Source organism: Hemicordylus capensis, chromosome 15, assembly GCF_027244095.1.
Source record: "Hemicordylus capensis ecotype Gifberg chromosome 15, rHemCap1.1.pri, whole genome shotgun sequence".
Lineage (NCBI taxonomy): Eukaryota > Metazoa > Chordata > Lepidosauria > Squamata > Cordylidae > Hemicordylus > Hemicordylus capensis.
In genome coordinates, this window is record NC_069671.1 from 6,348,722 (window position 1) to 6,371,423 (window position 22,702).

General features: G+C 46.8%; 2 protein-coding genes across 26 annotated transcripts in view; one reads left to right on the forward strand and one right to left on the reverse strand.

Moving 5' to 3' along the window:
- ARVCF (ARVCF delta catenin family member) overlaps positions 1-18,346 on the reverse strand; it is a 493,848-nt gene extending 475,502 nt beyond the window's left edge. For 12 of the 15 annotated variants that reach the window (XM_053279354.1, XM_053279341.1, XM_053279339.1 and 9 more), the window contains exon 1: positions 6,528-6,997. The gene's annotated coding sequence lies outside the window, so the exon portion shown is untranslated. Of the gene's footprint in view, positions 1-6,527; positions 6,998-15,329; positions 15,505-15,633; positions 15,654-18,254 lie in introns of those variants that run through there. The other 3 variants (XM_053279338.1, XM_053279344.1, XM_053279337.1) reach the window with 2 other exon arrangements.
- A 149-nt stretch (positions 18,347-18,495) lies between these two features.
- TANGO2 (transport and golgi organization 2 homolog) overlaps positions 18,496-22,702 on the forward strand; it is a 91,143-nt gene continuing 86,936 nt past the window's right edge. For 6 of the 11 annotated variants that reach the window (XR_008312503.1, XR_008312502.1, XM_053279983.1 and 3 more), the window contains exon 1: positions 18,550-18,613. The gene's annotated coding sequence lies outside the window, so the exon portion shown is untranslated. The other 5 variants (XM_053279984.1, XM_053279989.1, XR_008312504.1 and 2 more) reach the window with 5 other exon arrangements.

The following is a 22,702-nucleotide window of genomic DNA, read 5'->3' on the forward strand; positions in this document are numbered from 1 at the left end:
GTTGTTTGGGACCGGGGCCAACCATTGCATATGTGATTTGAAGCAACCATTTCAGAGATGTGGCCACGTCAAGTGCCCTAACAATCTGGCATCTCTTCACATTTAATAAGGAAAAGTGGGGTGGGGGGGTGGGGGGGAGAGAAACTTCCAGTGTTGGCTACTGCAAATCCTGTTCTGCTCGTTTTTTACCTTATTCACTTGCAATATCATACATTTCTCCATGAGTGGTTTTCCTGACAAAATAGCTGCTTCAGTAGCTCCAAATAAGCTCCTTGCTGCTCCCCTACTAAACTCCTGTTCTGGCACGTGCAATTATACAATAACATTAATGCAAAATTAAAAGTCGTGCAAGGACATTTTACTGTGACCTTTTAATAGCGGGCCAACCTGAGCCATCATCGAAGCACTGAACTGGCTAAGATATGATTCTGCTTACAAAGCGAGATCTGCAAATCATAAAAATGATGAACTCCGAGATAATATCAGTGCATTTTTCTTCTGCAGATCCTGAGAGGCTGGTCAATGGTACTGAAGGCCGCAGAGATTTGGAAAACGGCTGCCAGACGAGAATCCGTTGACGCATAAGTGCGGAGAAATGAGAAGACTTCGCTGCCCTTATCTCCACTGTATACTCCTCAACATGGGTAAGCAACCATGCTCGGTTGGCTCATGCTCTGGTAACATCCACATTGGACTACTGCAATGCACTCTACGTGGGGCTGCCCTTGAAGACAGTTCGGAAGCTTCAGCTGGTTCAGAATGCTGCTGCAAGGATGCTCATGGGTGCAAGTCGCTTCACGGGTATCACACCCATCCCACGGCAGTTTCATTGGTTAACAGTCTGCTTCCGGGCTAGATTCAAGGTGCTGGTCTTGACCTTTAAAGCCTTACACGCTTGGGGCCAGAGTACCTGTCAGACCTCATTTAGCCATATGAACCTGCCAGGGCCCTCCGCTCATCATCTCAGGCCCTGTCCATGGCCCTGCCACTAACGGAGATCCAGTTGGCAGGGACTAGAGAGACACAGGGCCTTTTCAGTTGTGGCCCCTCGGCTTTGGAACGCCCTCCCCGAGGAGCTTCGCCATGCTCCCTCCCCTCAGTGTTTTTAAAAAACAACTAAAAACACATCTTTTTTAAAAGGCTTTTTAACGCTTCACCTGTTGCTTATATCTGGTAGGTTCTTTAGTCTAGTTTTTATCATTCTTAGTTTTTAGCTTTTAAAATAATTTAATCTGAAATTTTAAGAGCTAATTCTGATTGTGGTCTTAGCTTGCTTAATTTGGTTAATTTTATTAATCTGATTTTATACTGCAACGATTTTATCAATGTTGTGAGCCGCCCCAAGCAGTAATGTACAGGCGGGGGCGAGGCATAAATATACCAAACAAACAAACAAACAAATAAATTATTGTGGGTTGGTTTCTGCTTTGTTTTGGGTTTGTTTTTGACGTTTCCCATTAGCTGCATTTAGATGCTGTTGTCGTTTTAATAAGGAAGTGGGTTTTTAAACAAAACAAAACAAAACAAAACAAAAACAAGGAAGATCCAAGAGAGGCGGTGAGATAAGGCAACCTGAACTAAGGCTCTCGACTACATAGGGCAGTGATCTTCTTCACTATTTTGCAAACAGGGGCCACTTGGGCAAAAAAATTTAAATAAATAAATAAATAAATAAAAATAAAATAACCCTTCAATGTGAGAGCAATTCCCCACAGTGCTGGCCTCTACACAGTACAGGGCTTTTCTCAGGCTCTTAGAAGGATATCAGCCGTCTCTTAAGAGTTCTGTGCGGAAAGACCTGCGAAGGGCTACGCTTCCCAACACTCTGTGCATGCCTTCCAAGATGGTGCAGCGGTTCATGGGGGCTGGGTTGCCTGTAAAGGAGCCCCCAGCACTGGGCAAATTGCAGCAAAGGGTCACCTCTGCCTGGTGCCAGGGGGGCTGTGCAGGGTATTCCACTTTGGCCGAAGTTCCACACGGGCCCAATAAATGCTTGAATATTGCCCGTTCGAATCCCCACTATTATGTTTCCCAGACTATGGGAAACACCTATATTGGGAAACACCAATGTCAGGCAGCAGCGATATAGGAAGGTGCTGAAAGGCATCAACTCATATTGTGCGGGAGGAGGCAATGGAAAACCCCTCCTATATTCTACCAAAGACAACCACAAGGCTCTGTTGGCGCCAGGAGTCGACATTGACTTGACGGCACACTTTTAGGGAGTCACTCCAGGGCACCTAATGGTGCAGGGGGGAAGTAACTTTTTTATTATTATTATTATCATCATCATCATTATATTTATATCCCGCTCTTCCTCCAAGGAGCCCAGAGCGGTGTACTACATACTTGAGTTTCTCTTTCACAACAACCCTGTGAAGTAGGCTAGGCTGAGAGAAAAGTGACTGGCCCAGAGTCACCCAGCTAGTATCATGGCTGAATGGGGATTTGAACTCGCGTCTCCCCGGTCCTAGGGCAAGAGGTTGCCAGTTTGAATCCCCGCTGGTCTGTTTCCCAGACTATGGGAAACACCTATATTGGGCAGCAGCGATATAGGAAGATGCTGAAAGGCATCATCTCATACTGCGTGAGAGGAGGCCATGGGAAACCCCTCCTGTATTCTGCCAAAGACAACCACAGGGCTCTGTGAGCGCCAAGTGTTGACACCAACTCGACGACACAACGTTAAGGGAGTCACACCGGGTGGATGGGTGCAACCACTGGCCCCCAGGCCTCATAATGAAGCACATTGACACAAAGACAGACTCACACACTGCTAACACTGAGCAAAGAGGCACCTTTTTAAAGTGCTGATTCTCTTTATTTAGCAGGGGGAGAGCAACTGGCCCTCTCCACCCCCAGCACAGCATCCCTCCACTGGCTGTTGCTGGTATCTGTCTTATGCTTCTTCTTTAGATTGTGAGCTCTTTGGGGGCAGGGAGCCATTTTGTTTATTTATATGGCACAGCGGGGAAATGAATTGACTAGCAAGCCAGAGGTTGCCGGTTCGAATCCCCTCTGGTATGTTTCCCAGACGATGGGAAACACCTCTATCGGGCAGCAGCGATATAGGAAGATGCTGAGAGGCATCATCTCATACTGCGTGGGAGGAGGCAATGGTAAACCCCTCCTGTATTCTACCAATGACAACCACAGAGCCCTGTGGTGGCCAGGAGTCGACACCGACTCGACAGCACACTTTACTTAAACCGCTTTGGGGACTTTGGTTGAATTAAAATTGTTTTGTTGTTTGATGAATAAATATCTGTCGTATTCATCATACACTCCACTGTAGTCCTTCATGGCACTTCATGTTTAAAAGTGAACTGATTCTCCCACTCTAGCTTCCAATACAAAGTACAGATGATTTTCACCATAAAGCGGACCAGGGCTAGAGAGACAGCTTTCTGCAGTCAGAGGAAACAATAACCAATGGCAGCTCTCTGTTCTCAGTGGACATTCCAGCTGTGCATAACTCTAGTCATACTTCCATCTCTATGGTCTATCTTCCAAAGCAGACTTATCCTTTTAATTGTTTACTACTGCAAATCATGGACAATGCATTGGTTTCAGTGTATGAACACAATTAGTAAAAGGAAACATCTGGCATAAAATTAACTAAATCAACAGAATGACCATCAGAGAGAGAGGGAATCTTACAGTCTGTAAACTGAAAAGTCCAATAATTTGTCTTCTTCCTTCTATAGGTGGTGGTCAGTCATGGTAACCAAGCTCAAGCCTGTGTGTGTCTCAACAAGGAGACAATCCAATATCTTGCCAAACATGAAGATATTGGGGCCATTCACATGACCTAACAGGCGGGCAGCAAGGAGAAGGCTTCCCAAATCTTGAAGGTTCCAAGTTCCCTCCCTGGCATCTCCAAGATAGGGCTGAGAGAGACTCCTGTCTGCAGCCACTGCCAGTCTGGGTAGACAATACTAGACTAGATGGACCAAGGGTCTGACTCGGTTTTTGTGTGCCTAAAAATATAATGTCTAGGCCTCATGACTGCCTCCTCCAGCATTATCTGCACTGGCCTCAGAAAGGGGTGCACACCTTGAGTTTCCATCCTGCGGACTTGGCACACCACTTCTGAAAGGTTCCCTATTATATGGTCTTGAATATAGAACCCTTGAGCGTCAAGCAATAGGAAGACAGAGAAAGAGAGTAGTCACTGACTACAACAGAAGTTGTTCTATTGAATGGTCCAACTGTAATTCCACCATGCTTCTGTTCAAGGGAGACCAGAATCCAGTATTTTCTCCTTCCCAGCTATAAAGGGATGTTCTTTACGGAATCTATGTCAATGATTTATACCCGCACACTAAAATATTAAGAACAGCAAATTATAGTTCTGGTGTTACAGCAGTTCTAACGAGTTTTCTGATAGATTTTTAGCTTCCAAAGCGAGCACATACCCTCCAGAGACATTTCGGAGCTCTCGCATATTATTGTACTAAAGAAAATAACATGCAGCAGTTCAGATTTCTGTAACTGTGATGTGTTTGCATACACACGATCTTCCAGATAAGATGTCAGTTTTAAGTAGAGCTGTGACAGAATCTGAAGCAGCAGCAACAAAACACAAAAACCCCTTCCGCCAGAAATCCATCTCAGGCAGACAGACCCAGCCCTGCATTTCTGCTAACTTTGCATCAATCCTCCCAACAAAGAGTGCATTGCATTTTCAAAACCCATTGCAGGGAATTTTTGGACGACCAGATGAAAGCCAACAGCATCCCTTACTTTCAAAATGCATCAGGCCAACTCTACAGTCAAAGCACTGGGCAACATTTATTTACTGTGACAGCAAGGACTGGATAAGAAACTCAAGAGTAAAACTCTATCAGCAGCAACCAATGTCAAATTAGAAATTCATTACTATCAAGACATGGAATTCAGAAGAACATTAAGTCCTCTGCATTCCTCAACCTTACCTAGTAGGTTCACTCAAGGGGGGGGAGGATCCTCAATTTTCATAATGATGCATACAATTTTTTAAAAATCATGCATATGTACAGAAATGAAAACAGATGTTCAGTAGCAACTATTTTTTCACTGTCTTCCTGGGTCACAATGCAATCAATTAAATGTTTTATTCCATAAACCAGCCAACCCTTCCAGCTTTCTAATGCCTCCTAGCACCTGGAGGCTGTTTTAGACATATACCTTGCCACCAAAAAAAAAAAAAAAAGGCAGAGGAACACAATACTATTTCTCCCTTTAGTGATGCATCCTCAGAGTTGTGCAAAAACAGAATGCCCAGTCTGCCACTGCACAACTGAGATCTCTTGCAATTTTGTAACTTTGAGGTATCGGTTCCAATCTTTCTGTAAGCTTAAACTGACAAGCCACTTAAGGCAGACTGCACCATTTCATCCAGGAGATGATAGAATCAGTCCATGTCAATATCCTGTCACTCGAGAGCAGAACTCTTTAAGCGCACAAAAATAAACCTCATCCTTGCTCCACATAAGAAAATACATATTTATCGAGAAGGATTTACCGATTTGACACATATGAGCAGGACTGGGAAATGTAATGAGCATCAGGGAATGTGAGAAATTCAGAAAAGGCTCTGCCAGGGGGGAGGGGAGATTCAGCACAATAATGTCAGAAGCCAACCAAGTACAGTGCAACCCTAGATATGTTTACTCGGAAGTCAGATCCACTGTTTTCCATGGGGGTTCTTGCCAGGAAAGCACGCACAGCAATGCCGCCTTTCTCCCCAGATCACTGGCACATTTCAGAGAGGCGAATCTGTTTATCAGGATTCCACCCAATGTTTGCAGCATCAGCACTGTGGGACCCATCGGAGTACTGACCGCTTTCTGACACTACTGTCTCACACACACAGCACGCACACACACTCACGCATGATTTGATCACTTGAGAGAGAGAGAGAGAGAGAGAGAGAGAGAGTTCCCCCAAGTTCCTTGCAACCATTTTCAGCCCAGGGAAGCAATTCTGCGGAGAACAGAGGGAAAGTTTAAGAAAAGCGGCTTTTGGGCGAGGAAGGGGGACCCTGCCTGCCTCGTGCATCAGTGCGGCTTTCCTTTCCTTTTTAAAAATTTATTTATTTATTTATTTTCTCCAAAGACTTGCTTGCTTGGGAGCCTCTGCCGCGTCCCCTCCCTGACAAGAAGCGCAGCAGCCGCCCCCAACAGCACTGCAAGGCTCACACACACACACACACACAATGCCGGTTTGTTTAGCCTTTGCATATGCGGAATTTCCAGCCATCCCCATAGCAATCCAGCCGTGCGCTCCCTCTTCTCCCTCGAACAATGAGCACATGAATGCCCGCCGTTCCCACTCGGAGGAGGAGGAGAGGAGGAGGAGGATCCGGCCGCCGCAACCTTGGGACATAACAAAGCCAGCCAGCCTAGCGCGGGGGATGGGTTTTTCTTTTTTCTTTGTAAGCAACCCCCAGGCTCTCTGGCATGAGAAGAGACCCACAAGAACCCGGCCCCCGATCGTGCCCCCCCTCCCCTCCCCACGCTCCATGCCCGCCCGGGTCTGCTCACCATCTCCTCGCCTCCACCTTCCGCGCAATCGAGGGGTGTGTGTGTGCGTGCGTGTGTGGGGCGCGCGTAACAGAGAGGCAGCGGCTTCGCCTCCCCGCCTGGCCGCCTGCTTCACGCGGTCCCGAGGAGGAGGCGGGTGTCGGCAGGGGAGGGGACTCGGTCCGCTCGAGCAGCAGCAGCAGCAGCGCCAGGGTCAGAGCTCAGCAACGGGGCGGCAGCAGCGCCTAGCCAGGGATCCGAGGCGCAGCAGGCGCTCCGGGTCTCCTCCTCGCCGGCCTGCCGCCCCCCGCCTTGCTGATCCTCGCCGGCTCAGTCAGCAGGCAGGCAGGCAGGCAGCCCTCCGCCCTCTCGGCTCGCAGCCGCCCTGGGGGTCTCAGGGCGAGCCCCGCTCCGCCATCGCCCTGCTGCTGCCTCCTCGCCTCTCCCGCCTGGGCGCATTAGCGCCACGCTCCGCCGCCGCCGCCTGCCTGCCCAGCGAGGGCGCAGAATGGGTCGGCCCAGGGCTCTGGCGGGCTGGCCCCTCCCCTCGCCGCCCCCACCAGCGAATCCCGCCTCCCTCGCCCCCCCCCCACTTCCCAAAGGGGCTGCACACACAGCTGGGTGAGAGCGCGCGAGCCAGCATGAAGTCTCCCCTGTGCTAAGCAGGGTCTGCCCTCGTTTGCATTTGGATGGGAGACTCCATGCGAGCATGATGCAGATGGCCCCAGGTTCCTTCCCTGGCATCTCGAGATAGAGCAGAGAGAGACTCCTGCACCTGCCTGCAGCCAGCACCACTGGCAAAGTGCATTTAGGGACACAGGAAGCTGCCTTCTACTGAGTCAGACCATTGATCCTTCTAGCTCAGGATTGTCTACCCAGACTGGCAGCGGCTTCTCCAAGGTTGCAGGCAGGAGTCTCTCTCAGCCCGATCTTGGAGATGCTGCCAGGGAGGGGACTTGGAACCTTCGTGCAAGCAGGCAGAAGCTCTCCCTAGAGCGGCCCCATATCTTACAGCGCTCAATGCATGTGGTCTCCCATTCAAATGCAAAACAGGGCAGACCCTGCTTAGCAAAGGGGACCATTCATGCTTGCTAGCACAAGACCAGCTCTCCTCTTTATGGCAGGGTTAGGGTTTTATGGGATGGCACTTGCCCTGCCTGGAGCCACCCTTGCCAGCAATGCTTTCTTTTGCCCAATGCTTGTCTACAACAGAGTGATTTCTCCATAGGGTTGCCAACTTTTGGCATGCCTTTATCTGAAGCAGGTGATGCTGTCCCAACTCAGACCTTAAGCTCTTCTTTGGAGGCCCTGCTCCAAGTGCCCATGCCAAATGAGGCAAGGTGGGTGGCTACTAGGGGAGAGGGCCTTTTCAGTGGTGGCACCCTATTTGATGAAATAGCCTCTCCAATGAGGCTGGCCTGGCATCCTAACTTTGTTCTTGTAGATGCCAGGTGAAGACCCTTCAGCTTTTTAACACTGGTTTGTTGTTGTTTTTTAATGATATGTTTCGTATTCTATTATCTATTGTGTGCTCTAATTTTGTGTTCTAATTTGTTTGTCTTGTTTTGTGTGTTTTTATTTAATGTTTTTTACTGTGAGCCAGCCGGAGAACAATTTGTTATCTTGTTGATTGATTGATTGTTTAAGTGCCATCAAGACAGTGTCGACGCTTAGCGACCACATAGATAGTTACAGTTATATTGTTACAGTTAACAAACACAGTTTATTTTTTATTATTATTATTATTATAAAATTATTATTATATTGGATGTACAGTTTGGTAATTAGATTTACTATAATTAGTAATTAGATTTACAGTTTTAATCATTTTAATGATGTGTTTTAAATGTTAATGTTTTAATCACGTTTCATTTTGTTTGTGTTGTTTTTGTTGTACACTGCCCAGAGGCAGTGTTTAAAAATCTCACTGTTTAAAAATCCACACTCTTGTATCCCAAACACTTCCCCTAAGTCCAATGATTGTTCACCTGATTGTTCCATCTGTACGTCAAAACGTCTGTCCCTTATTTTCAGTGGGTTTTTAAATTTACTTTTAATTTATGCAACAAAAAGGTCTGGAGAGAAGAATTTGCTATATAACTATGTTAAAGAAATATTGGTATGATTGTTGCCATTGTTTGTTTTCTACTATTATGCTCATCTCCATGCTGTGAAAAACTTCTGCTGATGTCTACAGCTCAGACAGCTCTTGAAGCTCCAGAACCAGGCCAAGTTTATATACACGAATATACCTAGGTCTTTGGGGCTGTTGTTCTAATGAAGTCTTTCCTGCTTAGGTCATGCTGGAGCTTTGATAGTGCTCTAGAGGGGGGAATTGCCCCCGCTCCCCCGCAAAAGAGATTTGTGACCAGCTGCGTCCTCATTTGAAGCACTTGGGTTGCATTTACAGAGAGATCGCTCCTCGAAAGATGCACCCAGAGCTGTGCTGAGAAGACTGTGTGGTCCCAAACCAACTTTTACGGGGTGCGCATGGCAATCTCGCTCCATTCATCACGCTTGGGGGAGGAAAGAGGAGGTTTGCGCATGAGTCACTGAAATGCGCAGCCAGGGTCCCCCCCCCCCCACCGGCCCGCCCTACTTCCCACGCTGCGGGAGGGAGGGAGGGAGGAAAGAGGACCTGCCCGGCTCCTCCTCAGCTGCGCCTGCCTACAATCCGGGTGGAAACAAAGCGACGCAGCGTTTCCCGGAGCAGGGCTGCTCTTCCCATTGGTTCCGTCGCAGCCAAGGACCACCGCCTGATTGGTGCGGGCTCTGGCTTGTGCGCCCTGGCGGCGGCGGCGGCGGCGGCTCGTCTTTTTGCGTTGGGTAGCCGGATTGTCCGTCAGCTACTCAGCATCCATCTCACCCTCGCTCGCTCTTGCTCTCATAGGGACGTAGGGAGCTGCCAGAGTCCGAGTCAGACCATTGGTCCATCTAGTTCAGTACTGTCTGCACAGACTGGCAGTACATTTGTGTGTCTGTGGGGACTTCTCCACCCCCCAGCATCACAACCTTTGGATTTTATGGTGAAAATGTAAAAGATCAGCAAGACAAACCAGTGCATGCATTTCATGCAGTTTTCAGGCTGGTCCATCTTACGCATATAGTTTGTCTCGTTTGGGGTTATCTAGGCTCAGATTATGGAGACGAAATGTGAGTGAAACCCAAAGCCCCCACTCCCTGGCTCCCTTCTGCTTCAGCTCAGTCGTAACCCCCATCCTCCAGGCCTTCAAAAAGCAGCTGCTGAAGGGACCATCGTAAAAACCAAGAGGACCCTTCTCCCTGTAACTGGAGTACAGTCAAGGCATCCGGTCAGCAACTGCTGAAAAGACAATGTTGGTCTCGAATACCAGTATGCATCATGTTCTTTATAAAGGAGTAGTTGAAGTCATGCTGGACAGGCCTGTCTGCCGTGATTAGCCATTTTATATAGTTAAGTTTTGGTTTTAGAAGTGTATAGAAGGAAACCAAAAACAGCAGCTTTGAATTGCACTTTTTCATTTTGGGAATGCTTTTTGAACTACCAGGAAGAGCGGAAGCGTTCACCTCTTGCATACAAGTGAAACTTTTGGGGCCAAAATATTGTTTCAGTACAATACAACAGATATTTGTATACCGCTTTTCAACCAAAGTTCCCAAAGAGAAATAAATAAATGTATATAAATGTATACCGCTTTTCAACCAAAGTTCCCAAAGAGAAATAAAGAGAAATAAATAAACAAACAAACATACAGAAATAAATTAATTAATAATCATATGGCTCCCTGTCCCCAAAGGGCTCACAATCTAAAAAGAAACATAAGAAAGACACCAGCAACAGCCACTGGAGGGATGCTGTGCTGGGGTTGGATAGGGCCAGCTGCTCTCCCCCTGCTAAATAAAGAGAATCACCACTTTTAAAAGGTGCCTCTTTGCTCAGTTAGCAAGGAATTTCAAGTATATTTTCAGATCAAGAGAGTGCCGGGGAGGTGGGGGGCTTCTACCCTTGATTGAAGCTCTTGCCTGTGGGCTTCCCAGAGGCATCTGGTGGGCCACTGTGTGAAACAGGATGCTGGACTAGATAGGTCTCTTTGGGCCTGATCCAGCAGGGCTGTTCCTATGTTCTGACTGTTTACTTATTATATGTATGTTATATACTGGATTTTTCTGGCTACTGGCCATTGATCGTAATAAAGGTTTGTTTGTATTAATTTATTTTGATGCAAGCCTTTTTGTCTGTGAGGGCAGTCCACTGCATGGTCTGGAATCCATTTGTTGACTTGTAGAATCCACTGCGTTTCAAATGAAAAACCACAGTAGGTCCAGCACTGGAAAATCTCAGGTCCAGCTGGAATGCAAGTGCAAACCGACATTCCCGATCCACCTACTTGCAAGAGAGGCTGCATGAAAAGACGACTGCGAGAAAGGGCACTATTATTTCCATGGTCTAGATAAGGCACAGAGACTGATGCTGTGATTTCTTCAAGGCCATCTGGGCATCCAGACCTTTCTTGCCAAGGTAATTTTTCCACCTAGCAATTAATGTGCAGAGTTAATGAAATTGTTCCTGAGGGTTCCAATGAATGCTTCTGGGGTGGACAGATAACATTTCCCTAATGCTCAACATAAGCTAGTGAGCTCCTTGCAAAGAGAGGGCGAGGGAGGCAGAACGTGCATGCATGCTTGACATGCAAAAGGCCCCAGATCAAATCCCTGGCAGCACAAGTTAGGGCTGGGAAAGCTCCCTGTCTGAAATCCTGGAGCTGCTGCCAGTCAAAGGAGCCAATATTGAGCCAGGTGGACCAGTGGTCTGACTCAGTAGGAGGCAGCTTCATAGGATGAGCATTGTCGGACAGACTGGTACCTTGCAAGAAAGCTGATAAATTCTTACAGCACTAGACTGCAGCCCCTTTAATGTTTGTGAGAATGAGCAATTCTGGAAAAGCAGACTGGACTTGACACCCAGAATACATCTCACTGATAAAGCAAACTGATGTCAGACTGCCCCACTTTACACTATTCCTTGGAGACAATTTTATTTAGTTATTTTTTCCTGCTCATCCTCCTAGGAATCCAGAATGGTGTACATGGTGATGTTTATCCTCACAACCACCTGTGAAGTAGGTTAGGCTGAGAGATCAGTAACTGGCCCAGAGTCACCCAGTGAGTTTCATGGCTGAATGGGGATTTGAACTCGGGACTCGTGGGTCCTAGTCTAGCATTCTAACCACTACATCACACACACAATGGGAATTCAAATCCCATTGAATTCAGTGAGATTGCTTCTGAGTAAATGCCTTGGGTCCAAGGTATTTAAGAGAACACGTTCTTTTCATGAACCCCACCACCTACTAAGATCATCTGAGGAGGTCTGCTTGCAGTTGCCTGCTCGGTTGGTGGCGACTTGAAACCAGGCCTTTTCTACGGTTGCCCCACGATTTTGGAATGCATTTCCTAATGAAATTAGAGCCTCCCCTTCTCTGGGTGTTTTTAAGAAGGACCTGAAAACATACCTGTTTAGTCAGGCTTTTAGTTAATAGTTGAAAGTTTTAGAGTTTATCTCTATTTTAAACTGTTTTAATTGTGTTCATGTTTTAATTGTTGTGTTTTTAGATTGTGAACCACTCAGGGACTTATTTATGGGGTGGTGTAAAGATGTATTAAATAAATAAAATAAACAAACGTGCATAGTACTGGGCTATAAGTAAGAGTATTATTAGCTTCCCAAATGTATTTCTTATGAGGTTGTCCCATAAATAGATGCCAAAGCAAGTTGCAAATCATGTTAGATTTCTAAAAGAAATCCCGTCTGCATTGGTTGTGAGAGAATGAGATCTATCATAGAGGCTGGCCTTTAGAAAGCAAATACCTAGATCACAAGACTACCTTAAGTTTTCTCCGAACGATTCTACGCCACCTTTAATCCAAACCCACCTGCAGTAAACAACATATTTTGTTGGGCTCTTGAGTGATAGCTTATGACATATTTCACTGTACTCTAATCAACCATTCTAAAGCATTTTCTAATGCACTGCTTCCCAATGTAAATCTCTTCTGCTTAACATCAACATTAGCTGCTGGTCCTGATGCAGGAGGGTACGGCATGCCGAGTCGTTCCCGAGAAGTGATGAGCCCTCCTGCTTCTCACCGACCTCAAAGTACTGCACATACATTAAGCAATCAATTGTAGTACTGTGAGCATTAATAGATACAGCCGTTTGACTTGTTCAGGGCTGTTGCACCTTGCAAATTCATTTCACAGTGAAATTCCACCTACGTTCACTTACGCTGCTGCCTTGCTATTCGTATGTACATAAAATAAAGGGCAGCTGAATAATGGAATTCCTCTGACAAGAATAACAGGAGAACCCTAAAAGCAGGAGTGGTTAAATAATTCTGTACATAGAGCTGCAGCTAGCATGCATTATGCAAAGGAGAGCTCTAGCAGATTTGCGTGTATTTATTTCTAGGAAATCTGCATGACATTTGCATGGACTAGTTTCCAGCTGGTGATTAGCTTATTTAAACAGAGAGGGGAGGGTGGGAGGGGGCATTGGAGCCTGATTGGAGGATCTGATTCTGCCCAGGACTGGCCCTAAGGTTTTTGCTTCCAAGGCAAAGGCTGACTTTGGTGCCCCCCACCCATCTCCCTGCCCCCACCTGAGGAGCATTACATGGGAAGCTGCCTTCTACCCAGTCAGATCATTGGTCCATCTAGCTCAGGATTGTCTACACCAGGCCTGCTCAACTTCGGCCCTCCTGCAGATGTTGGCCTATTGGCTATTGGCCACTGTGGCTGAAGATTATGGGAGTTGTAGTTCAAAAACAGCTGGGGAAGGGGGCAAAGTTGAGGAGGCCTGGTCTACCCAGACTGGCAGCGGCTTCTCCAAGGTTGCAGGCAGGAGTGTCTCTCAGCCCTGTCTTGGAGATGCTGCCAGGGAGGGGACTTGGGACCTTCTGCATGCGAGCAGGCTGGTGCTCTTCTCAAAGCAGCCCTGTCCCCTAAGGGGAATATCTTACAGTGCTCCCATGTAGTCTCCCATCCAAATGCAACCCAGGGAAGACCCTGCTAAGCAAAGGGCTAAGCAAAGGGGACAGTTCATGCTTGCCACCACAAGTCCAGATCTCCTCCCAAGCATTAGCTTTGACTTGAGCTGTGAAGGTTGCTCATTCGCACAGTCGACTAGTGAGTGACTAGCCCACGCTGGTTTGGGGAGGAGATCAATGCCCACCTTTCCTCTCCTACGGCTTTCTCCCTCCCCTCAACCCTGCAGGCCCTGCAATCCTCAAGGCCAGCCAAACCTGGTGTCTCCCCAAGAGACAGTTGTCCAGCAGCAAGGAGCTTCCCTCCACCACTAACCAGGCCCTACCACAACCAAGCCAGGTGTTGTGTGCACCGCCTAATTCCTGTATGGGGTCTGGGCACTCAGGGAAAAACAGGATGGAAACTTCTGCCTGAGCAGCCAGAGCAACAACAGGTGGTCGCAGCGGGCACCCGTCAGACACCCCCCCCCCCCACACACACACAGAGTGGTGGGTGGCAGTGCTGTGCCGCCACACATGTGCTGAGGCCGGGCGAGTGGTGGGGGAAGGTCCGCCAGATGCCTGCAGCGATGAGATGAGTAGAGGCTGCCAGCCCGCAGGGAGGAGAAAGGACAGGCGAGGTGGCCCCAAAAGCGATGGAGGCAGCTCAGCACAGGTTATTGGAACCCATGTGCACGATTATAGCTCTGCCGCTGAGAGTGTGCTGACTGGGAAGAAAGAGGAACAGAAGACACAGACAAGCTAGGAGGTGGGCCATGCCCACTTTTCTACCCAGGGAGCTGCGGTGCCCTCCCCCTCGCCCCCAAACTGGTGCCATAAGCGACTGCCTAGTCTACCTAGTGGACAGGCCGGCCCCTGACTCAGCCTCCGATAACAATACGAGGACCTTAGAAATAATTTCCTGAGAAGGGCACTGGACTGTATCACCTTTCAGGAGTTTACCCTGCATGGTGCTTTTTAGGAAACAAGAGCCCCACAGGATCAGGAGTATTAAACCTAACAGCCTGCTGTGGCGACTGCCCAAGCCTCCCCACGCTGGATCTTGTGCTCCCTCCCACTGCTTTTATTGGTGCCTAAGCCACCTAGTAGCACAGCGGGAAAATGACTTGACTAGCAAGCCAGAGGTTGCCAGTTCAAATCCCTGCTGGTATGTTTCCCAGGTTATGGGAAACACCTATATTGGGCAGCAGCAATATAGGCAGATGCTGAAAGGCATCTTCTCTTACTGCGTGGGAGATGGCAATGGTCAACCCCTCCTGTATTCTACCAAAGACAGCCACAGGGTTCTGTGATCACTAGGAGTCAACACCAACTTGACGGCACAATATTGCTTCTGAAAATGGCTGTTTTACATGCTTGTGCAGTCGGGTGTCTCTTCAGATAAGCCGCTGTCCCTGAAGCAGCTGTAATCCAACATTGGGTTTGGGAACCCGGACCCCCCCCCCCCCCGTATAAAACAGGCCTGCTCAACTTAGCCCCCACCCCCACCCAGCAGTTTTTGGCCGACAACTCCCATAATCTTAGTGGATAGTGGCCACAGTGGCCAATCACCAGGGGTTATGGGAGTTGTAGGCCAACATCTGCAGGAGGGCCGAAGTTGAGCAGCCCTGGTATAAAACAATCCAGCCTTACTCCAAAGAAGAATTTCAACACTCTCTTAGAAGGAATGTTTTGTCAGAACACTGGTTTCAAACCAGCATGTTGTACAACAACAGCTGTTAATGAATTGTTAGAAAAGAAGAACAAATCACATTCAAAACAAAGAGGTTTGTGTGTCACTTGAAAGACAAAGGCTCCTACCTGGAAGAAAGCTTAACTGAACGCAGTGGGACTCCCTTCTGAATAGATCTGCACTGTAACTGACATGTGTTGTGGTACAGGTTTTAGTGGAACACAACCCACTTTTTCAGTTGCATGAAATGTTGTCCTCAGGTGGTATATATATTTATCAACAATGGTTGCATTTGGCCCAAGCCTGTTGCATAAACACATACAGAAATAGATACATTAAAACAGACATAAGATGTGGGGGAAATGTGAAATAGATTATTGAATATACAGAACCTGGAAACACAATAATGGCAAACTCCCAAATAAAACCAACCTGGCAAACTCTTAACATCAGAAAGTTCCCATGGCAACTGACTGCAATGGTAGAAACTGCTTTGACCTGGAATTTTGGCAAAAGCACAGTGACCTGGGAATATAGTTTGTAATACACATAAGAAGGGCAGGGAGAACACAATGCATAGAGTGTGGCCAAATAAAGAAGTGACAGAGGTACAATCTTTAACACTTCTATCCGGAGAAATATTGAATTATTTATTATTATTATTATTATTATTATTATTACATTTATATCCTGCTCTTCCTCCAAGGAGCCCAGAGCGGTGTACTACATACTTGAGTTTGTCTTTCAAAACAAGCCTGTGAAGTAGGTTAGGCTGAGAGAGAAGTGAGTGGCCCAGAGTCACCCAGCTAGTTTCATGGCTGAATGGGGATTTGAACTTGGGTCTCCCCGGTCCTAGTCCAGCACTCTAGCCACTACACCACGCTGGCTCTTTTCTTAATCTGCATCCTACATTTCGGGGGGCCTGTACACACACACACATACTTTTGCATGTAAATAACTATTTTACATGTAAATGACTATTGCTGGGATACCATATAGCAATAGCACTTACATTTATATACCGCTCTATAGCTGGAAGCTCTCTAAGCGGTTTACAATGATTTAGCATATTGCCCCCCAACATTCAAGCTTTCAAGCTTTCCAAATCTGGATAGCATAATTTGCATATTATGCAAATTATGTGGCAACTAATTTGAACTTTATTTATTTATTTCACAGATTTGTATACTTCCCCCCTCCTCCTCTGCCCTCCCATGTGATCAGATCCAGAGTAAAATCTCGGCAGCCCATTTGAAATCTGTGTAAATCCAGGTGGAGTTTAGCAGCTGGGTGGAGGAGCCAAAATCCAGGGGCTACCCTAAATTCCAGGGCACATGGCAACCCTAGGGATGCTGTGTTGTCTGGTTGCCTGTGTGACCTTGTGGAGTCTACTGGGGAGCACAGACTCCATCCTTTGGGGCTTCTGTCTTCCCCCAAAGAGAGCAGGACAGCAAGACAGGAAGAGCTGCAGGAAACAGCTCCAATGGGGCCGCCATATTGGGCAGGGCAGGAAGTGAGACCAGGGAGGGGGCGAGGCTTGGAGTAGGCTTTAAGCCCTGTCAGCTATCTAATGGGGCATTTAAAGTCAAGGCAATTGATGATGGAGGCTGCTCTTGAGTATGGGACCTGGAGTTTCCCTGGAGAGGGAACTGGCTGGATGTAGGGAGAAAGGAAAAGAACTTGGCTGATGAAGTAACCTCCTCCACTGGCTTACTCTGAGGCTGCCCTTGGCTGTTCTTGCCCGAAGGGAGTCCAAAACAGACAAGAACACAGCTCCTCCCTTCTTGAGCATGACAACTATATGCAAATTTTAAAAGTGAAGGCCCTCTGAAATGCAGGATACAGAAAAGAAATGTACTGCTGTATGGGCACTCCATATTTCATGTGAATCACTGTTCATGCATACATGTACACAAGTTGTACATGCATGGGATATAACATGTGGAGACGGAATAGAAAGCATGCATAGTAAGTCCCATGAAGTTCAATGGCATTTACTCTCAAGCACACAAAGAATTGCAAACAAACATGGTTACTCTTCTAGAAAATGGGATCTAATTCAGAACATATCCTTTTTCACTCTGTCAAAACATCCATGGTAGCTTTGGCACCCTTGACAGGTACAAGGAAATGTAAGAAGCGCAAATATTTAAACAACTCCTTGCAGAAGAGCAATAACAGCCCCTTTTCCTCCAGCAGAACTGGCAATCCAAGACAGTGAATGAATTAGCAACATTAATAAGCAAACACACACATACATAGATGTTTATATATATACATAAACATATTTGTGTGTGTGTGTGTGTGTGTGTATATATATATATATATATATATATATATATATATATATATATATAATATACATACCTATACAAAAATATGTACACACACACGTTTAAAATAAATAAATAAATAAATAAATTTCTATACCGCCGCATCCAAACAGCTCTGGGTGATGCACCACAATAAAAATAAAACCCACAAATCAATCCTTTGTAAAAAAAAAATCATCATTACAGAACAATTTAAAAACAGCATAAAACCATTAACAAATATTTTTTAAAAACAGTTTAAAAACCCTGGAAGGCTAGGCCAAACAGATAGATTTTAAGGGCTCTCCTGAAAGCCAAAAATGAGCTCAAACTATGGATTTCTGTAGTTATATGTTACACATACATATGCATATTACATATATCTATATACATACATATACAAAAATGTGTGTGTGTGTGTGTGTGTGTGTGTGTGTGTGTATACACACACACACACTATATGTTTATATAAACACACATATATCTGTTATTGATTATTATTTATCTGTTATATCCCGCTCTTCCTCCAAGGAGCCCAGAGCGGTGTACTACATTCTCAAGTTTCTCCTCACAACATATTCTCCACGCTACATATCATATGTTTTTATATATATATATATATATATATATATATATATATATACACACACACACACACACACACACACATATTGAATATAGCTATATGCATACACATACAAAAATATGTCTATTCTATATATCTATGCATTATTATTTTACTTTTTCAAACCGAAAGCAAACTATCCGTCACCCAGCCAGCATGCAGAGGAGGGAGGCGCCACCACAAGCCGCAACAGCCGTACAGAGAGGAGGGAGGGAGGGAGGGAGGGAGACTCCCTGTGGAGGCGCGGCCGACTTGAAAGGCATGAGCGACAAGAGCCAGGACCAATCCGTGAGGAAGGGGGCGGGCCCCAGCGGCGACGAGCCTCCCGCCCCCTGGGGCTGGCGGGCAGGGGGCTCGGGAGGGGGCGCGGCCAGGCGGAGAAGGCGAATGGGCGGGCTCCTTGTTGCGAGGTGCCTGGCGTTCCCGGAAGTGGCGCTGCGAAGCTTAATTGGCGGGTCTGTTCGGTGCGCGCGAGGTGAGTGGAGACCAGCCGCCCGGGGATGGGATGGGGCTAGGCGGTGGAGCGTCCGCCGTGGCCCCAGAGAGGGCTCCCTGTTCCCCGCGTGCTCCCGGGCTTCCAAGCCTTCCGCTGTTTCCTTGGTAGGGTTTGAGCAGCTGCCTTGTCCCCTTCAAACAGCCCGGCATCCGGGGTGAGGGGAGGAGGCCTTGGGGGCAGCGAGCGTGCATCCTGCCCCTTTGCTAAGCAGGGTCTGCCCCCGGTTCGCATTTGGAAGGGAGACTACAGTGTACACCGCCCTGAGCCCTTTTGGGCAGGGCGGTATAGAAATTGAATAAATAAACAAATGCACGTGGAGCCCTGGAACTTGCAGTGTTCCCTCTAAGAGGGATCCCCCAGCTGTTGTAGATGACAACTCCCAGAATCCCCAAGCAAAAGCCATGGCAGCTGGGGATTCTGGGAGTTGTAGTCGACCACATCTGGGGATCCCTGTTAGAGGGGACACTGACTGGAAGATATTCCCATTAAAGGATGGGGCCATAACTCAGTAGAAGAGCATCTGCATGTCTTTGGGCAGGAGGTTCCAAGTTTCCTGCCTGGCAGCATCTCCCAAGATAGGGCTGAGAGAGACTCCTGCAGCCTGCAGCCTTGGAGAAGCTGCTGCCAGTCTGGGAAGACAATACTGAGTTAGATGGACCAAGGGTCTGACTCCATAGAAGGCAGCTTCCTAGGTTCCTAGGATACTTTTCCATTGGTAGTGATATTCGATGGGATCGTCAGTCGAATCAGTCCATTCATTCAGGAGAGTTAGTCTTGTGGCAGCAAGCATGGATTGACCCCTTGGCTAGGCAGGGTCTGCCCTGGTTTGCATTTGGATGGGAGATGTGTGAGCTCAGTGAGATATTTCCCTTAGGGGATGGGGCCACTCTGGGAAGAGCATCTGCCTGCTTGCATGCAGAAGGTCTCAAGTTCCCTCCATGGCGGCATCTCCAATATAAAGCTGAGAGAGATACCAGCAGTGTTCCCTCTAACAGGGATTCCCAGATGTTGTTGACTACGACTCCCAGAATGCCCAGCTGCAATGGTTTTTGCTTGGGGATTCTGGGAGTTGTAGTCCACAACGTCTGGGAATCTTCTAACTTGATTGATTTAAAGATGTCCAGCTTTTGCAAAACACATGTTGATCTGTGTCACAGAGGTTTTAGAATGTTGTTACTATGTGGCAGCCACCTAATGGTGCAGCGGGAATGTAACCTGCCTAGGAAGCAAGAGGTTGCTGGTTCGAATCCCCGCTGGTATGTTTCCCAGACCATGAGAAACACGTATATAGGGCAGCAGCGATATAGGAAGATGCTGAAAGGCATCATCTCATTCTGCACAGGAGACAGTAAACTCCTCCTGTATTCTGCTGAAGAAAACCACATGGCTCTTTGGTTGCCAGGAGTTGACACTGACTCGACGGCACAACTTTCCTTTTTACTTTACTATCTGGCAGTTCCACATTGCAGAAAGTTTATTTTATTGCTTTCTATTGATTACAGTCATTTGTACTTCTTGAAAATGAACATGTCTAGTAACAGGTTAATATATATATAGGCTTTGGAGATTTCTGTACAACCATTTTGTCACTTTCCCTTCACAATCTGTTCCATATGTGTCTGCATTTTTGTTTCCAAATGTTGGAGAACGTGGTAGACCCCTTGGTACTGCAGACAGGAGTTTCCATTTCTAAATGCTCCTTCACTTTAAAATGATACCCTACCAAAAAAAGAAGCCCCTCATTTACCAGGAAGAAAGATTCAGTCTCAGCCTTGTTACTTCTGTGCTAGTTTTCTACTTGCAGGGAGGGTTTGTTTGTTTTAAATGCAGAAAATGTGGTCCTCCTAGGGTTGCCAGCTCTGCCTAATGCTATTCCTGGAAATGGGATGGGTTTAACAGAAGCACCAACTTACTGGATGCCCATTGGCCAATATCTCAAATGTGCTAAACTTGAATGGTGCCATGCAAATCTTGAATTGCTAGGAAAAGTAGTTACGTGACAGTATTTAGGAAGTCTTTAACTACAACTTAGCCATAAACTGATCTTGATATTTTGGATTGTCATAAAGATGGATATTTATATACAAGGACTTATATCCTGCCTTTCTGCCGTAATATGAGAGCACCTATGGTGAGTTACAACAACCATAATACAATCAATATGGCAATAAAGCCACGTGGTGTAGTGGTTAGAGTGCTGGACTAGGAGATCCGAGTTCAAATCCCCATTCAGCCATGATGCTAGCTGGGTGACCCTGGGCCAGTCACTTCTCTCTCAGACTAGCCTACTTCACAAGGTTGTTGTGAGGAGAAACTCAAGTATGTAGCACACCGCTCTGGGCTCCTTGGAGGAAGAGCGGGATATAAATGTTAATAATATAATATAATATAATGACCACAGGAAGTCAAATTTAAAACAACCAGGTTAAATGCCTAGCAGGTCAAAAGTCTACTAAAACAAAGCAGTTTCTTCGGTAAATATGCTAGGCATGGGCCATGCTTCTTGGGGCATAAAGTTCCACACTTTGAGGACAGCTATGGAGAAGTCCCCATGACAGATTCCCACCTGCTGGGTGTCCGATGGCTGTGGGACGTGCAAAAGGACCTCTCCAGACAATCTTAGAGTGTTGTTACTATAGCTTTCGGTGACTGACATCCTGACTAAGCTGCTCAGTAGTGTTGCTCGTTGGACTAGTCTAAAGGTCTGCTAAATTTACGTAGGACTTGCTTTAGTAAATTTAGTCAGAATGCCAGTCACTATGTTTAAGTGACCTGCTAATGTCTTTCACTGACTGCTATAAATCTGCTAGCTCATACCCTGTGGATCAGCTATTTGACCTTGATTCTTGAGAGCCGTTTTGAAGTTGGTTTTGCATCTGCTGGTTTTAAGTAACCTTTGACTAATGTGAGCGTATAATAATCTCAAGTTGACATGTGTGTGCAGCCGCTCTGGAGAGGGCTGTTTCTGGTCGTGTATTATCGGAGAATCATCGGAGTGAAACTATCAATGCCATTGCTGTTGGCCTTGGACATCTTTCACACCTGGAACAAAATGTTAAAATGAGTCACTGAACCTTTCAGAGATGGAGGCAAGAGAAGCTAGTGTCTGAAGTGGACTGTGTTCATGTTCAGGGTTGAGATTAGCCCTGGACGCTGGCTGGTATTTCCCAAATATACCAGCAATACTCAGGCATCTGGTATTCTTAGGTGAATCTGTTCGAATGGACGTTGGCCTTCTCCCGGGGAAAGAGGCTTGAGTTTGCAGCTGGGAGTTCTAATTTTGCTTGACTGTGGCCTCTTCAGCAAGGGGCACTTTTACCATTTTAATTCAGTGTTCTTCATGGAGAGGAGAGCTGGTCTTGTGGTAGCAAACATGACTTGTCCCCTTAGCTAAGCAGGGTCCACCGTGGTTGCATATGAATGGGAGACTTGATGTGTGAGCACTGGAAGAGATTCCCCTCAGGGGGTGGAGCTGCTCTGGGAAGAGCATCTAGCTACCAAGTTCCCTCCCTGGCAGCATCTCCAAGATAGGGCTGAGAGAGACTCCTTCCTGCAACCTTGGAGAAGCCACTGCCAGTCTGTGAAGACAATACTGAGTTAGATACACCAATGGTCTGACTCAGTATATGGCAGCTTCCTATGTTCTGAAGGCCCGGGGACCAGGCCCTCAAATTGTTTAAATCAAAGTTAATTCTATTTTGTTTTGGCCGTAAAACAATACCTAAGCATCAAACTCAAAATTAAGAGCAAATCTAAAAATCGACTAATTGTTTATCGGGCCTCTGGGAAGCCTCGGCCAAAGCTGAATTCTCCGCACAATCCCCCTGGCACGATGACTGCTCTCCGCAGACGCAGTGCTGTGTTCGGCCTAGTGCCAGTGGCGGGCTCCTTTTACGAGAAACAGCCCTTTTCAGCTCCCGCACCCTCTTGGAAGGCATGCACAGAGCTCTGGGAAGTGTCCCAGTTCCTGGCGCTTTCCTCCAAGCGCTCTTAAGAGAGGACTCCGTCTCTTCTTATTGATTATTATTATTTGCTACATTTTTATACTGCCTTTCTGCCTTGACCAAG